The sequence below is a fragment of the Dipteris shenzhenensis genome, chromosome 32 (genome assembly GCF_047967505.1).
Source record: "Dipteris shenzhenensis isolate YYH24624 ecotype China chromosome 32, Dip_SZ_1.0, whole genome shotgun sequence".
Taxonomy (NCBI): Eukaryota; Viridiplantae; Streptophyta; class Polypodiopsida; order Gleicheniales; family Dipteridaceae; genus Dipteris; species Dipteris shenzhenensis.
Window position 1 is genome coordinate 31,062,777 of NC_141627.1, and position 17,673 is coordinate 31,080,449.

The 17,673-nt window shown below is 41.9% G+C and overlaps 1 pseudogene; it reads left to right on the forward strand.

The window, feature by feature from the left end:
• Positions 1 to 15,589, forward strand: part of LOC147880600 (GDSL esterase/lipase At5g03820-like) — a 36,706-nt pseudogene extending 21,117 nt beyond the window's left edge.
• Positions 15,590 to 17,673: the final 2,084 nt, after the last annotated feature.

The window sequence follows — 17,673 nt, forward strand, 5'->3', positions numbered from 1 at the left end:
CATCGCGAATAGATCGCAACATTTTTTTGGGCTCCAGCGTCTTCTAGTCGCGGACTGTTTTTTCAGGTTTCTGCAAAACTGTAACAGATCCCATGCCCCCCTCTCTTCTCTTCTTGTCCTTCTCTTTCTCTTTCTCTTCTCCTTCTCCTCTCCTCTCCTCTCTTTTTATCAAAGAGTGGGATTTGAACCCAAGACCTCCCCCTTCACAAAAGGGAGACTTACCATTAAGCCAGCAGATAAGAAATGATGAAAATGTAATGATTCTTGCTTATATATTGAAATCTCGGAAACTATAACTCTCTAACTGTAGGGAGTTTTCACATGCTGTAAAAAGCAAAAGTACTTCACTTCACGTGCTTTACTCATATCTCCTACTAAATTGCAAATTTTGAACTTTTTCAAGTTCACTTCACGGACGCACACCACATGAAGAGGGCGGATATTTATGTCACTTCTCGACGAGTTCAAGGATTTGATGCCTGGTCCTCCACGCCTTACAGCTACAAATGGGTGAGATCTCTTTCTTGATCTTCATGTCAATCTGCAACAACTAATTGTACAGTGCATTGCTCAAGGAGACGATGGGTGGGATGATACACTATGGATGATTCAAGGTGAAGAACTACTGATACGCTGGGAGAACTTTGATTTCAATTCTACTCATTGTATGGTGATCGAGCTACTTGCTACTTCAGAGGTAATTAAAAGGTGTCCTTCTTCGAAGGGTGGGATGCTCCCCAAGCTTGGGGGGAGATTTGGCACATCTGCTTATTAATTCCTGTGGATAAGCTCGTCTTGAATGGTTTATGCATTTATTCGCAATCTCACTATAAAGGTTTCTAGGCCTTGGCTATGGTTGGTAATGTTTCGACCAAGGAATCCATTTGTACCTAATCAACCCTCTATGCCTCATTTTGAGCTTCAAGTTGTAATTCTTTTTGGTCTAAAGATAAACTATCAATAAAGGATTGCCAGTTTATTTGGTGCTGAATGTTTGGCTCAATTATTGAATTCTCCCCACCCTCTCCTTCCACCTATCTCGGACTACCAAGAAACTTGGGATGTCCGAATTTTAGTCTTGGTGTGATGACATCTTGGATCCTTCAATTTGATGGAGCTTACAAACCTTCGACCAAGGTTGTTGGTGTGGGTGTGAAGCTCACTTCACCGAGTGGTGAGGAGTATTGTTATAGCAAGTCTCAACCTGTAAGTACATGCAACCAAGCTGCGTACTCGGCACTCATTTTTGGGCTACAAAAGGCACAAGATCATCACATCAAGCAACTTGAGGTGCAAGGAGATTCTCAACTAGTGTGTGAACAAGTTAGTGGAAGGTGGAAGGTGTGGAGCAAAGGCTTGGTTCTATGACATCAACAAGCACTGGAACTGTGCCAAATGATTTAAAGAGGTAAAAATTCAGCATATCCCTCGAGCGCAAAATATAGTTGCTGATTTCTTGGCACGAGAATCTTGTACTTCAATCACACATGACGCGAGTGGAAGCACCACCCCAATAAAGCTGCAAGCCACGAAGGAGGGTGATCATTTGTAAGGAATGCAAAGGTTGTGGTCATCATGAAACTAAGTGTTGGACATACTTGATACGAGTTTACCGACTTCGGAAGATCATCAGAAAGGTCCTCAAGGACATTGCTCAAAAGAAGGATGCCAGACCGCACACCCCTTGAAGAAATAGCATGGTGACTACAAGAACTGGAAGAAGCTGAAGGTGATGTGCAAGCTCTCCAACTATTGACATTTGTCATGGCACTCTTGTTTGCCTTCATGAACAACCTCATGCAACGCCGCGTCTCTAACCCTTGCTGGTAAAGATGGCTGTGATATCATGAGGGTTGGTCCTTTTAAGATTTTTTATGAGCTATTCTATGCTGAAAATTCTTCCCGTGTAGTATTTCACAATACACCAGTCACACCCTACCCTGCCTATGTGTGCTTTGTGGATGTATCTTCACTTGATTTTCAGTTCAAGCTACCTCTTTCCATTGCTTGCCCATAGATAAGGCTCATTTCGTCTCTCTCTTTTCCATTTTCCAAGCATGGCTGACATTCCCATGTTTTGTGGATGGGTTGAAGAAAATCCAAATGAGTATCTTGTGGCCTTCAAGCACCGTTGTGTTTCTCTCAACTTTCTTACTCAAGATAGATGGCTATTGGTTCTTTCCACATTTCTTGAGGGTTTTAGCTCAAGTGTGGTATGAGAAGCAAGCCGAAGACATTCACCAAAGCTGGCCAAGGTTGACAGTAGTGATGATTGAGTATTTTGGCAAAGAAGAGGAGCCGAAGAATGTGTACCTACAGGTGGCAAACTTGAAGCAATCAGAAGGTAAGATAGCGCATCGATATGTGGATCGAGCGGTCGTGCTCCTAGACCATTTAATTTCCACACAGGAGGACAGTGCCGGATTTTGAGCTAGAATGACTCAGCATGTGCTGGGCTACCTTGTAGTAGGAGCAAGTGACGAATTCCGCCTCAAGCTTAAATGGGAGAATCCAGAAACTATGGTGCTAGCAAATGAGATTGCTCAAAAGTTTGATAAAGTTCAGTCTGATCTTGCTTCAAAGAAGACGATTGTCCCTCTGCAACCCCCTCAATTCTTGTAAGAACAATCTGGGGGGTCTAACTCAGGGGCATACCCCCACCCCTCATTAGGGATGTATCCACCACCTCCACCTCAAATGTATGGCCCTTCCTTAGATGCTTACCCCCAACAAGGTATATATTCTCACCCTCCGCCTCGAAGATTTCCCTAGCCTCACCCATGAGCCCCCCTCCTTTCTACTCCCTCGGCCCCTCCAGCTAAAGAGGCCCCTCTTACAAAAGAACCTGGAGTCAATGACCTAGCCAAGGCCCTGAATGATCTTCGGCTTAAGATGGTGGGCATCAGAATTCAAGCCAACTGCCCTCCAAGAGACCGAGCTAATGTTGTATGCTACGAGTGCCACCAGAAAGGTCATTATTGCACGGAATGTCCCAATATTCCAAGGGTGAATCTTCTAAGTGAATTTGGCACTGAGGATTCTGATGTAGAGATCCTTAACCTCGGGAAAAGAAGTCATACCACCTCGGACCCCTCTCCAAAACTATGGACCAGGCCGCCCCAGGAAGAAGGTATCCTTCTCAGAGCCCTCAGATGGTAAGATGGCACACCCACCAATAGAGAAGACTAAAAGATCTCGCAGGAGTAAGTGGTCACCCTCGAATTTTCCCATCGGCTCGGGGCAAGAAGACTATTCGGTCGTTCAGGACCTTGCTCATCGTTCTTTGAGCATCACGCTTCCTCAACTAATAGCATTAACCCCTAAGGTGAGACGTGAACTGTAGCAAGGGCTCTCAACAAGGAGGAACAAGAAAAAGGGAAAGGTAAAAGAGGTATCTTCTATCTCTGAAGAAATTGATCGGCACCCACATACAGTCGACGTCATCATAGATAATTGTCGTGTCAAAAATGTGTGTGTTGATGGTGGAGCTGCATGTAATATCATGGTGCCCCAAATCTTGAAAAAATTGAATTTGAAATGTACAAGACGTTCCTCCACTCGAATCAAGGTAGGAGATGGTCAACGAGACTCGCCACCCTAGGAGTCATTGAGGATTTGCCCATCACTGTCAATGGGTTGACCACCACCATCAATTTCTATGTAGTGGACATTGAAGATATAGGTAGGAGTTACCCAGCCATACTTGGGAGACCATGGTTGAGAAACAGTGATACAGTCAGCTATTAGAAGATAGGACACATGTCTTTTGGTGCTTCTAAGGAGAAGATCCCGGTGCAACCAGGTGCCACGAAACCAAAAGAAGAGGAGGAGCAAGACAGTGATATTCTCTCATCCTCGGTGTCTGAATCAATGGAAGAATCAAACGGGGAGGAGGAGTCCTTAGAGGAGAAAGTTTACATGATGGGGGTGTCTCCGACCCCGCCACCTGCAAAAAAGGTAACAACTAGTCCTCAATAGCTTGAATCTATGCTTTCCCCAGACCTCACTCCCAGTGAGAAAGACGAGTTCCTAGAAATGTTCAAAGATTTCCCTGACCTCTTTGCAACTAGCTACCACCACCTTCGCTATGTGACTACCAGAGAGCACAAGATAGAGCTGAAGCCTGATGCGAAGCCTGTGGCTCAGAAGTATCGGAGATTAGGGCCCCTACATATCGATGCTTTGCGCTCAAAGTTGTAGAAGCTTGTAGAAGCTGGGTTTATTGTTCCGGCTCACAATACTGAATGGGTTTCACCAGTGGTAGTCACCCCAAAGAAAAACAACAAGTGGCAGGTCTGCATCGACTATAAGAAACTCAATGCAGCCACCAAGAGGGACCATCATCCTCTTCCCTTGCAAGACCTCATTCTTGAGAAGGTAAGTGGTCATGAGATGTATACTTTCTGTGATGGTTACTCTAGGTTTTATCAAATCAGAATTGCCGAAGAAGATGTGCTTAAAACCACATTTTCCACACCCTGGGGGACATTTGCATTCAAAGTAATGCCATTTGGCCTCACCAATGCTACTGCTACCTTTCAAAGATTTATGCAGATTGTGTTTGCTTCTTATTTGGGGGATTTCTTGGAGGTGTTTTTAGATGATTTTTGTATATTCTCGTCATGTAAGGAGCACGTCATGAAGGTTAGGTTGGCCTTCCAAAGGGTCAATGATGCGAATGGTAGTCTCAATAATCTAGAGAAATGCACCATTGGAGCCACTCAAGGGAGGTTACTGGGACATATTGTCTCATCCGAGGGTGTCAAGCTTGACCCCGAGAAGGTAGAAGCCATCCTCAAGCTCTCTCCACCAACAACCAAACATCAGGTATGCTCATTTGTCAATCTAACAGGATACTATCGCAACTTCATTGATCAATATGCTGCTTTGACACGACCCATGACTATGCTATTAAAAGATGGGGTTGATTTCTCTTGGGATGAGGATTGTGATCATGGGTTTGCACAAATCAAGAATGCTTTGGCTTCAGAACCCATTCTACACAATCCAGATTGGTCAAAGACTTTCTATATCAATCTTGGGTTTGGTGAGCACACTCTAGCAGGTATTCTTCTCCAGTAAGGGGAGGATCGGTTCATGTATCCCATTTGATTTGCTTCTCGACAATTGCTCGACACCGAACGATGCTACTCAGAGGCTGACAAGCATGCCTTGTCTTTGGTTTTCTACATTGGGAAATTTAAGCATTATGTGGCTAGAAAGTCCTTTATTATAATCTCTACAATGGTCTTGTAAAGCAGGTTCTTCAATCACCAATCCCATGGGACGGTTGGCCAAATGGTTGGCAGTTCTACAAGAATATGATTTTTCTTTCAAAATTGTAAAAGGGGGTTGTTCCAACTTGAAGAATGCTTTGATTGATTTAGAGGAGTGCCTTGATGTAACCCTTGTAGCAGCCATAAAAGTGGGGGATCCATGGTATGGCAGTATCTACATGTTTCTGACTGCTTTCTCCTTTCCTCCAGAAAGTACTAGTTATGAGAGAAAGAAGATCTACAGAGATAGTAGGCACTACACCCTCTTTGATGGGGTGTTGTACCATCAAGGCATGGATGGGATACTAAGACGGGCCATTGATGCAAATGAAGTACCTAAGGTATTGAAGCATTATCATGATGGATTTTGTGGAGGCCACTATGCCAGTGACTATACAGCTAAGAAGATTTTACATGCTAGATACTATTGGCCGACCTTGTTCAAGGATGGTAGGAAGGATTTGCGTCCTGGGCAACATCACCCAGTGATGTCCACCCATCCGTTTCAGAAGTGGGGAATAGATTTTATCGGGCCCTTGCCCATGATTGCCCACAAAAAGAAGTATCTTTTGGTAGCCACTCAATATGTCACTAAGTGGGCTGAAGCTATCGCCCTCCCCATTGAAAATGGTAAGGCAGTTTCAAATTTCATATTTGAACGTATCTGCACAAGGTTTGGGACACCCATGGAAATAGTCTCCAACCATGGGAGTCCATTCTTAAATGAAGGAGTGGAGTTACTCATGGATCGCATGGGTATTGATCATCACACTTCTAGCATCTATTATCCAGCATTCATGGGTCAAACGGAGTGGACCAATGGCCTCCTTTGTAAAACCATGGAAAAAATGGCCACAGGGAACAGGAGCCAGTGGGATCAGAAGGTCACAGAAGCTGTATGGGCTTACAACATCACTCATAAAACATCTATAGGTCACACTCCTTTTGAGTTGGTATATGGTACTGAAGCTGTTTTACCACTAGAGATAGAGATTCCAACTTTGAGATTGGCACAAGAACAGAGGATGATAGAAGATGAACATGTAGAGGCCCAGTTGGTGCAACTTGAGAAGCTAGATAAAACCCGATGCCTTGCCCTACATCAAACAGAGATTCAAAAGAATCGACAAAAGGCCCGCTTGGATGCTAAGATTTGCAAGGGATGGGAACTTGACACTTTGCTGAGGGGGATGTTGTGCTATGCTTTGATAACAGATTAGACCACCAAATGGATAAGAAGTTTCTGCCACTATGGACCAGTCCATACAAAGTCATCAAGGAACGTAGCAATGGGTCTGTATAAGTTCAGGAGCTGCATGAGCCATATGGTAGGAAGGTGATCAACAAGTGTTATCTCAAGCCCTTCTTTGTGCATGATGGACCCAGGCATGGAAATGCTGTGCATTCCCTGCCTGGGGGGGGAATTGTTATGGATAAATTTGTCTAAGGAAAAAGGCATTAATATGTGTGTGTGTGTTTGTGTGTGTGGCAATAGTATAATAAAATATGGTGTGCATAGGGCCTGGGGTTGAGGTGGCAGGGCATGACCATGTGCCACCCTTCCACGTAAGAGGACCCATAAGGTGTGATTCATGGTAGTAATATTATAAAATGTAAGGTGGCATGGCTCCTCCATGTGCCACACCTCCACCTAGGCTGCATTTAGTGAGATATGGCTCAAAGTCCATGGGAGAAGTAATATAAAATAAGTGGAGATGGATATTATATTGGGTTATTCCCTCCATATAGGATAGGCTCATGTGGGGGAGGTATAGATAGTCTACCTATCATCACACGGATTTCTGTTGGGTCTTGCGGTTTGTTCGTAGCATGTAGGCGATCTTCGTGATTGAATTCGCCAGCTACACTTAATTATTTGAAGTCTCTTAGCTCCAGACATTAGGAAGCCATAGCTAGACTCTTTTGCTCTTTCAATACCTTATCGTCTCTTCCTTCCTTTCACGATGTTTTCTCTTAATCATGGCCTTCGAATTATTATATTGTGCGCAGCCATACCTCCTTCCATCACCTTTACTAGTCTTCACGCCCGTCAAATTATTATATGTGTGCAGCCATAAGTCCTTATCTTCTCTATTGTACTGGAACGCAAATGAGAGTTTCTAGATATTGGTTCGATTAAGTCCCAGTGTATTAGCAATACACTTACTAGTGTTTCCTGATATTGGTTCGATTAAGGACCAGTGTATTAGCACTAAATTTTGGTATTCGGATGGTTTATCTCTTGTCCCAGTGCTCATTGATTGAAAAACATAGATCACTCTACTTAAGTTCATATTGCAGAGTTCATTTTCAAGTCTCCAACCTTCTCTTCCTCACCTCCAAGTTCCTTGTCATTCAATGAATTTCTCTCACCTCCTTGCTCTCTCGAGTCCCATCCCACCGTTGTCACTGACCACCAGACATCAAGACTTTCACAGTTAATCATCCCAGCCTCATGATTTTCCAGTTTTTCTTCATTTTCCATGTACTTCTAATGAGATCAGCATCTGCCGATTTATTAGCCACTCCTATTAAACCATATTTCCAATAGTTTGCATCTGCGGATTTATTCGCTATTCCAATGCTCTGCAGTTGCTGGTTGCCGTTCTTTTAAAATTTTAAGAAAGGCTATGCTTGCCATTCAACCATGCATTCAAAATCATCACCAACCGTCTCTGCTATATGGCAGTTTCGCTCTCCAATGGATGAAATCTCCATCTTTTCTGATGTTTGGTGCTCCTTAAAGCCTATTTCCAATCGCTGAAAATATAATCTGATGCCCTGCACCTCACGAGTCACAGCTCATCAATAGATTTCCTTTGTCGAGTTGAGAAGATAAAAGTACTCACAGACATATTGTTTGTCTGAGTCTTTGTTCTGGGTCTATGACGTCCTTGATCCATGGCCCATATTAGCTCTCTACAGCCACAAGGAACTTTGAGACGTTCTCTGTATAGGAAAAAAAGAGGATTCTCTATATCATTTACTAGTTTGAAATGAACATAACTAGTAAGAGTGCAAACTAGAGAAAATGGAACACTTCCTAGTTACCTTATCTAGGGAATCAATCAAAAAATTCCCTATGCAAGTCAATGCAAGGAATCATTAGAGAATTTCACCATATAGGAAAATTTTCCTAGATAGTGAAATTCATTAGCAATTCCCTACATAGTCTAACTAGGAAATGTTCCATTTTCCCTAGTTTGCACACTTCCTAGTTATAGTCTAGTAAATAATATAGAGAATCCTCTTTTTCTTTGTAAGACAAACTAGGAAATGCCCCATTTTTCATAGTTTGCAAACTTCCTGGTTATGAACTAGTAAACAATATTGAGAATCTTCTATTTCCCTATATAGGGAGAACACGAAATAAGTGATTTTGTCTAAGTTATATCATTTAAGAAATGAAGCACTCATGTTTCACATTTTCATATGTAGCAATTTGAACTTTTAAAGTACCTAGAACAATAAGCAATTGTTACTATAATTACATTAACTCACATTATCTACACTAAGATTCAACAAAACCATCAAAAAGATTATGGAGTTCTCTTTAATATTTCTACAAAATAATAAGAAGGTAAAAAGTCCATTCGTTATTACAATATTTAAAAGAAAAAGCAAAAAAATTCTACTATAAGAAATATAAGACAACCAAAGAGAGCTAAAAGAGCTCTACATAACATCTTTGAAGACTTATTTGAATCAAGCTAAATGTCATATCAAAATCTCTATATCTTCTAAACTAAGCACACCAGATTTTACCATGAATCTAACTTTTGGACTTTCAATAAACCAATGCACAATGTCCCTTATCATAATGTTACTGGCTGGTTTCTTGATGTCTGTAGAGTACTGTTTGAAGCTACTCTCCATCTTTTTAAGCTTCACATATGTACTTTTTAAGGAAAAGTACATATCATGAATTGTGTGGACTCCCATGTATTTCAAAAGTATCGTCTCCATATTTTCCTCTGAAATGTCATCCACCTGAGGGCATAATAACAAAACAAGTGACAATATATTAACAAATTCGAAGCAAATGATTTAAATAATGAAGCCTAATGTAAATGGCTGTCACATACTCTTTCATACTCGCTTGAAATCGTAGTCACCTCCATGTCTGTACCTTGAATATCTTTTAAGTTCTAATTCAAATAAAAAATTGAGATTGAAATCAAGGTATGAAGACTTCAAATCATAGAAAATAAATTCTAAATATAAGAATACCTTGCATCTCTTTCCTTGGGATTTATCACTTCTTTGCACGGTCTTTTGTTCTAAGTGATCCCTCATTTTTTCACTCACCTATGAATGATAAACAACAAGTAGTGTTAATGCCATTGGAAAGAATTATGTAAAGAATACAAGCATACAAAGTACTTGCTTTACTTTTAAAGGGTATTGCATAAATGAAAACTTTTACCTTTCTCTTTCGTTCACTTTTTCTAGACATTTCATTCGTAGAATCAATCACATTTGATATTGGATCCTAAAAATATGACAAAATTAAATTAAAACTTATCTAAAAAGAAGATGCTGATCACAATTGAATGCCAGAAAATAGCTTCAATCATAAGCATATCTAAAAGATAAAGGCAATTCATACCTTATCTTCATTTGTAGTGATGTCATCATGAAGCATCTTAGAAAATGTCATCTCATTCATATCAGCATTCGCTTCACCATAAGAATCCTGACATAAAATATTCAAGATAGATGAATTGTAAATAACTGAATGGTTAATAATACTTTTTCAAAATAGAAGACAACTCATGATTGAAACTTATGCACCTGATCAGAGTGATAATACTCAAACCCTTCAAATCTCTTCGCCACCACCTGGGTAGCACATGAGCTGCCATGTGGGAAGCATATAAGCATGGGATCCAAGCGCTGAAGAAGGACCTGGCAGAATTGGAGGTGCCTGCATGGCGGGCCAAGTGGAGAGGGTAGTGGGCAGGGTCATAGCCTCCTACAAACAGGCCCTGAACATGGCAACACATGGCAGGTGACATCGACAAAGGTACTGCTGCAGTACGGCAGCATGACGGAGCTATTGGAGTAGGTTCTAAGGGCTAGAACAGGCCTCAGCAAGGGCAGGACCAACAGGACAGAAGGGACAGAGGTGGAGGCTATGGTGGGCCAGCCACCTGGCCATAGATGTGCCCAAGGGTAGGGCCCAATGGGGGGCTGCACTTCGGGCCTAACAGTAGCCCAAAAGGGCTTGGCAGAGCCGAATCGACAAGGGGCTCAGCCCCTGTAAAAGGAGAGGCCTCAGGCCTCATTTCATATCATCTAGAGCAGCCCTTTGAAAGCAGATAGGAGTAGCAAGAAGGCAAGCCTTGGTCCTATCCTTTCTTCAACCTTCTTCCCCCTTCTATCCCATCCACCTCTCTTTCAGTTCAGCTCTCTCTTCACTCTGACAACAGTGCTCCACAACGTCCTACTCTACCCCTAGATTGCATTATAGAAACCGCTCCTACCTTGGAAGCTGCTACAAGGTCTACCTTGCCCAAACCCTACTTGCTCATTTTCGTCCATGCAACCAATCTGCTCTAGACTTCAGCATAGCTTGCTCGAGCCCTCTGCTTAGTCTGCAGCACCTTCCAGGAGCTGACCCATCGCATGAAGCTGTCCAAGACTGCCGCATGATAGCCTTGATCCCTCTGCCTCTGTCAAGTATAGACCTGGCCTCTTCTTAAGCTTTGACCAGCTCATGTTGTAGTAAATCCTTGCTATACATGCTGTGCATGGCAAGAAAGGCAAAAGGTAAATGACCTTTTGTTTGCACACATTTGCTCCATTGTGCCTATGGTGGGTACATGACCAATGAGATGAAGATCATGAGAATGATGGAGATGATGAAGAGGGCAACAACCACAATGCTGCAAATTTAGATTAATGTGGACAAAGCTGAGTGGATTGCAGAATCATGCATGTACCATTGTAGGAGGTCTCCTTTCTTGTATAGATTCCAAGACTATGATTTAAAACAGTGGTGAATTGAGTAACCAGGTTCCTTGAATTGTAAGTTCAAGGTTTCCACTATATTGAATAATGAGTGTGTTTATGGTTATGATGACATGGCATCCCCTTCCCTCTAATTCCCTAGGAATTTCTCGTTCTCATTCCCCAAAGGGGTGGGCATCTGCTGCCATGCACTTTCCCTAGTAACCATGATCTAAACCTGTCCTACTGTCTTGAGTGACCATTTGGCAAACCCTACTGTCTTGAGTGACCTTCACCAACAAGCCAACGTGGCTAGAGGACTAGAGACCAATTGCTAAGTTAAACAACTCTTACAAAATCAGTCATAGCTATTACTTAGGCTCGATCTTGCATAACAAACATGCGGGATTTTTTCATGAGCTCACGTACCCCTTCCTTCCATGCACCCACCATAGTGAGATCATTCCACTCACCAAGCTATGAAGTCTCACTCAGGCCATATTGGCACTAATTGGTTGCTCATTGGTTGTGAAGTTCCAATCCTGCTCGACTATCCAGTGAATCAAGGACCATGCAATCCTCCAAGCATTCCCAACAATTGATCCTATCTTGCATAGAATTTGGTCCATACACTGAAGCAACCCTAAGCACAAAGCCATCCTACATGCAACAACTGCAACAATTGAGCCTTTGTTATCTCTGTAGATTCCTTGGGGCTGAGGCGACTCTGCAACAAGGTTATCGTGCCACCCTTACCCCAATGTGGACAATTAGCAAAGAATTCAAAATCAAGCCTACGATTAGAAGCAGATTGGATTGGTGCACCCTCTTGCATGAATCCGTTGGTGAAGAGACCTTGTCCGCTCGTGCGAGGGCCATGCTAGTTGGCCTCTCTAGACACTCCTTGGCGAAATGACTTGTCTACTTACAAATGAAGCAGGATCCGAGAATGGCACAAATTTGACTTGTTGAGAAAACAAAAGCCTACTTGGGTGTTTAACCTAAATAAAATACAAAACTGGCTAGGCACGATCCCAGAGGATCTAGGCACTCTTATGACCAAAAGGAGAACATGTAGTCCAAGGAATAAGCAGCACTTTCGCCAATGTTGTAGCAATCTTATCGATGGACTCACCCAACCAAGGTGGGAGATTCACAAAATCCATCCACACTGGACAGTTGTGGTATAGAAATTCATCCACAAAGAAGTCACACTCCAAGGAATAACAAGCACATAACCACCAGCAAACATGAAGGACCTACCCAAAGTATTGTTGCAAAGAGATCTTGGAACAAATCGCACAATAAAAAAGCCTTTACCAATTAATTTTGCCATATAGGCCAAGGATGGAATATCACATTCAAAAACCAAGAACTGTTGGAGCTCCTCCAAAGTTGGTAGTCTGCCTCTAAAGAAGTATTATGCACTTCCTCTTGCCAACCGCTCAAGCTCAAGCCTAATGTCTTCAACTTGAAACTCACAATGTGCAACATGCTTCTGACCTGCTTTGTACCACCCTTTGGTGGCAACTTCCATGGTGCGTCGAGCAACCTCTACTTGTACGATCTCTTTGCTTCTTCCAAATCCAATGGAGTGAAGCCGGCTTGGAGATTTTTTGCGAGTTCTTCCATGTAAGAAATCAATTCTCCATCCTCCTCGAGCTGTTGGCCTAAAGCCCCACCGATAGAGATCACATCATTTGTGGCACTGCTCTCCAATTCTTTCAAGGTACTTCCATCCTCACCACACACCACACTCATTGGTTTCGCATACTCGACGGCTGTTGAATCGCTTCTCCATCTTTTCAAGGAGCCTCTACTCCCTAGCACCACATAGGGACGGATGGAGACCCAATTGAAAATTTGTGCACTGGAGGATATCAACATCTCATTCACAATTAATTTAATCAACTTAATAAATCTATTGGAAAAATATATTTATCTGATACTCAAGAGAATTTATTTTGAGTATCATTCAGATTAACATTAGATAACTAATTTTTATACCAAAACATTTTATTTGACATGACACATTGTGCTTTATCATGGCTTAAGGAATTATTTGCCCTTTATTGGCAACCTTTTTCTTTGAAAACCTTAGACAATTGAGACTTTCATCTGAATATCAGTTCCACATTGTGCATTTACTTTTAATCAACACTTGTATTTGAAACATCAATTTGATATTACATACCATTTTTTTATTATTTACACATTTGACAATTTACATTGATAATATTGTATCTTGCACTTACAAATATATATAATATTATATATTGCACTTAGAATAGATAAAACTTCATTTCACATTCATTTGAAATTTTTGGATAATAGGAGAGTTTTAAAATTAGAAAATTTAGAATTAGCCTGTAGAGTATCTTATTAAAATTACAATTAAACAAGCTTGTTATATATATGCTCGTTTTTAATATAAAAACTTTTTTCTACATGGATAATCCAATATTCTTTCTTGCATATTAAACAACTCATTTCTATGCAAGGTAATTGAAATCACCACATAGAAAAGATACATTCTTGCTAATTACCTATATAGGAAACTTTGATTCTCCACGTAAAAACTCACATTTCTTAGAGAAGACGTCATTTCTTATATAGGAAACTTAAAATCCACTTCATTCACTATATAGAAAGTGACATTTCCTAGAGTTCTATATAGGAAATATAATTTCCTATAATAGGAAATATAATTTCCTATATATAGAACACCTCATTTACTATATAGATAACATTGATTCTCCATATTAAAGTCAAATTCCCTAGAAAGCACTACCTAGTCTATATAGGAAATAGAATTTCCTAGATAGAGAGTATAAAATCCCTCTTCCTATCTAGGAAATATGATGAAATTTCCTAGTTACCTAGCAATTTCCTAAATAGGGATTGGGCCAAAGTCCCTTGTGAGCTAGCTGCTTTCCCAATTTTCACCCTATGCATCTTGCTCTCAAATCTGTATCCCGTGTCTATGCAGCCTCTTGTTCCCGCCCTCTTTATCTTTGGCGATTCCACTGTCGATGTGGGCAACAACAACTACCTTGACACGGTCCTCAAGGCCGATTTCCTGCCTTATGGCAAAGATTTCGATACCAAGAAGCCTACGGGCCGTTTCAGTGATGGAAGGCTATCCACTGACTACACCGGCAAGCAAAGATGTGTATACTGGAGATACAATGTGCATATGTCTGCATCCTTGCAAGCAGACCTGGTAGAACAATTTCGCAGCATGTCAAGGTTTGCAGCTGACCCAGCTTGTTCTTTCAGCTTCCCTGCTCGGATTTTCAAATTTCCCATTGCCATATCTGTCTCCTTTAGCCTCCGGGCAGAATCTCACCACCGGCGTCAACTTCGCTTCAGGCGGATCTGGGTTCTTCGATAGCATGGCACAGCATTTCGTAAACTTCTGAACTGCTTCTAGTACCGCAAATCGTTGTCACTCGACGAGTGCAAGCCCTGGACTTGCTTTCCTGACGGTCGGTAATTTGTTCCTATGCAGAATGTGATCCCCATATGTCAAAGCAGCTAGAGTTCTTTCAGGAGTATAAACAAAAACTCGCTGGGATAGTTGGCTCAGCAAACGCTTCGTCCGTCATCTCTCAATCGCTCTACATCATCAGTGCTGGAAACAGCGATTTCCTGCAGAATTACTACATCAATCTTCGCCTACGGGAACTTTATACTGTCACTCAGTTCAGCGAAATCATTCTCGGACTTGCAAAGATCTTACATAGGTCCATCCACTTTCAAATGAATATGGCACGACAGCTTTCTTCTACACGCTTCTGACTCTCACTGCATTGCAGAATCTGTACTCACTGGGCGCCAGGAGAATAGGCGTGGTGTCCCTCGCTCCATTTGGGTGTGTCCCCTTAAAAATTACCCTCACGCTGACAAGCTCGGGCTGTGCGGAAAACTTGAACAAGGTAGCGAACGCCTACAACGTGGCTTTGAACAGTACGATCAATCAATTCGCGGCAAGCATCCCTGGCCTGAAGATTGCGTACTTCGACATCTATAGCGGCTTGCTTGATATTATAAAAAATCCATAGTCTAATGGTGAGACTGGCTACCCAAAGCAGCTGCTAATATTACATGAGCTTGTTTAACGTAACCGTCAGCCTTTCTGTTGAGCCTCACACGTCTACATTTCAGGTTTCACGGAGACACGGAGAGCTTGTTGCGGAACAGGAACATTTGAAACTGCCATCCTGTGCAACAAATACTCGCCAGGCACTTGCGCTAACGCGTCGCAATTCGTCTTCTTCGACAGTGTCCACCCTTCGCAAGCGGCCAATGCGATCTTAGCCAATAATTTGCTGCTTGCAGGGATCTCTCTGGTGACTTAGCCAGATTTCCACAGGGCGGACTACATGCTTCAAGGGCGAAAATAGATGCTCATTGTTTGACGCCTAATAAAACTAGAAAACGAGTCATAGTCCTACAACACTAAGGGCTTTTTTATGCAAAAGAGAAAGCAACCTATTTTTGGCGTGCCACTAGGACGCCTAAGTGAAGGCAACGCTCACTATCTAAGCCCAATGCCTATTTATTTATTTATTTTGAGACTCTCTTTTTTATCCAAATTGAAGGAGTTAGATATGAACGAAAGCATTTGAATGATTGAACATATTATATATTCACTAGAAGATAAATATATACTTACCACCCATGACTCATTGCCTAGTTTGACATCGTTGTCGAGGTGTGAAGGACCTACAGCGGTCCCAATGTTGTTCACATAGTAGAAGAGGTCCTCGAACAAAAAATAGTTCGAAGGACGTGCGGTGGATAGAGAGCGAAGTCAAAGCACGGAGAGGGAGTAAAGGGGTGGAGCGAGCACTTAAGGAGTGAGGAGTGACAAAGAGAGTGGTGGGGGATGCTATGGTCTATGAGATAGGAAGGCAAGGGACCTGAGTGAAACTGTGTCTCATGAACAAGGGGGAGACCTGGAGCACTAGGAGTGTGTAGACTTGTCTGCATCTCCTGTGCCACCATAGCAACCTTGACCCTTACTACTCTTTCTGGACCTACGACGGTGACGCCAGGGTGATAATCCCTCAGAAGGGGCAAGAGGGGATGACTGTCGAGTAGGAAAAGCCGTCAATATCCCCGATCTACCCACAAGGGGTGTAGGAGAGGGAATGCTAGTGGTCCACTGGGACAAAAGAGAAAATAATCTCACTGCCTCTGTGTCGCTCATGGCTGTGATAAACTCATCTAGACTCCAGATGAAGCCATGAGCTATAAGCAAAGGAGTCTCCCGAGGGGTAGTCCCATGAGGAGTTGGTCCCTGAGGAGTCGGTTGAGTGGAATTGAAAGACTTCTGGAGAGTAGAGCCCATGAGCTCTCCTCCTACGAGGAGTCCCATGATCACTGGGAGTCTGCTCTCCATACGTGTGAGATGACAACATGTCTAATTTAATGGGATTGGACAAACACAAACATAAAAAATAAAACAAATACAAACAAAAAATCTAATAAGAAGGGAAAAAAAAAGATACTTATTTTACTCTTCTATGTTTTAAAAAGAGACCACCATCATATCTAAGGATGGATAAGAAAGGAGAATGAAACAAAAGAAAGAAAGAAGAAAGATGGAGAGACGAGAAAAAGAAGAGAATAAGAAGAGTAGAGAAAGAGAGCAATAAAGAGAGGAAAAGAGTGGAGAAGGAGAGAAAGAGAGGAAAGAGAAAATGAGGGAAAGAAATAGGGAAAAGAGAGCAAGAGAGAAGAGGGAGAAAAAGAGAAGAGGGAGCAAAAGAGAAGAGGGAGGAAAAGATAGCAAAAGACAAGTAGGAAGAAAAGGAAGAAGAAAAGGAGGAGAAAAGAAGAAAAGGAGGAGGAGAAACAAGACAGAAAAGAAGAAAGAAAGAGGAGAGTAAGAAGAATAAGAGGGCAAGAAGAAGAGGATCAAAAGAGGGAGAATAGAAAAGAGTGAAAAAAGAAGACAATAAGAAGAGGATAAGAAGAGGGAGAATATAAAAGAGTGAAAAAGAAGATGATAAGAAGAGGGAGGAGAGGGAGAAAGAAAGAAAAGGAAATTAGCCATCCATGAAGTTGTAAATCTTTCCCTTACACTTTCATGAGGTAGTAATCCTCTATGTAATCTTTGTTTTAGCATTTGCTTGTGCCATCGACTACTGGCAAAAGTGTGTTAGGAAAAATTTATAACTTTATTAACTATGAAAGTCCTTGGCGGAAAGACAAAAACACGAAAAGATGAAAAATGAGGAAAGACAAAAATGTGGAAAGAGGAAAAAGTGAGAGGAAGGAAGAGAGACAAGAGAAGAGGTAATAAGAGGAAAGAAAGAGAGAAAAGAGAAGAGGAAGGAAAAGAGAGCAAAAGAAGAGGCTTAAGGAGACTAGAGCTACAGCAACATGAGGCCTAATGGTGGGAAGATATGATGAACAAGGGAGAAGAGGGCTCCTT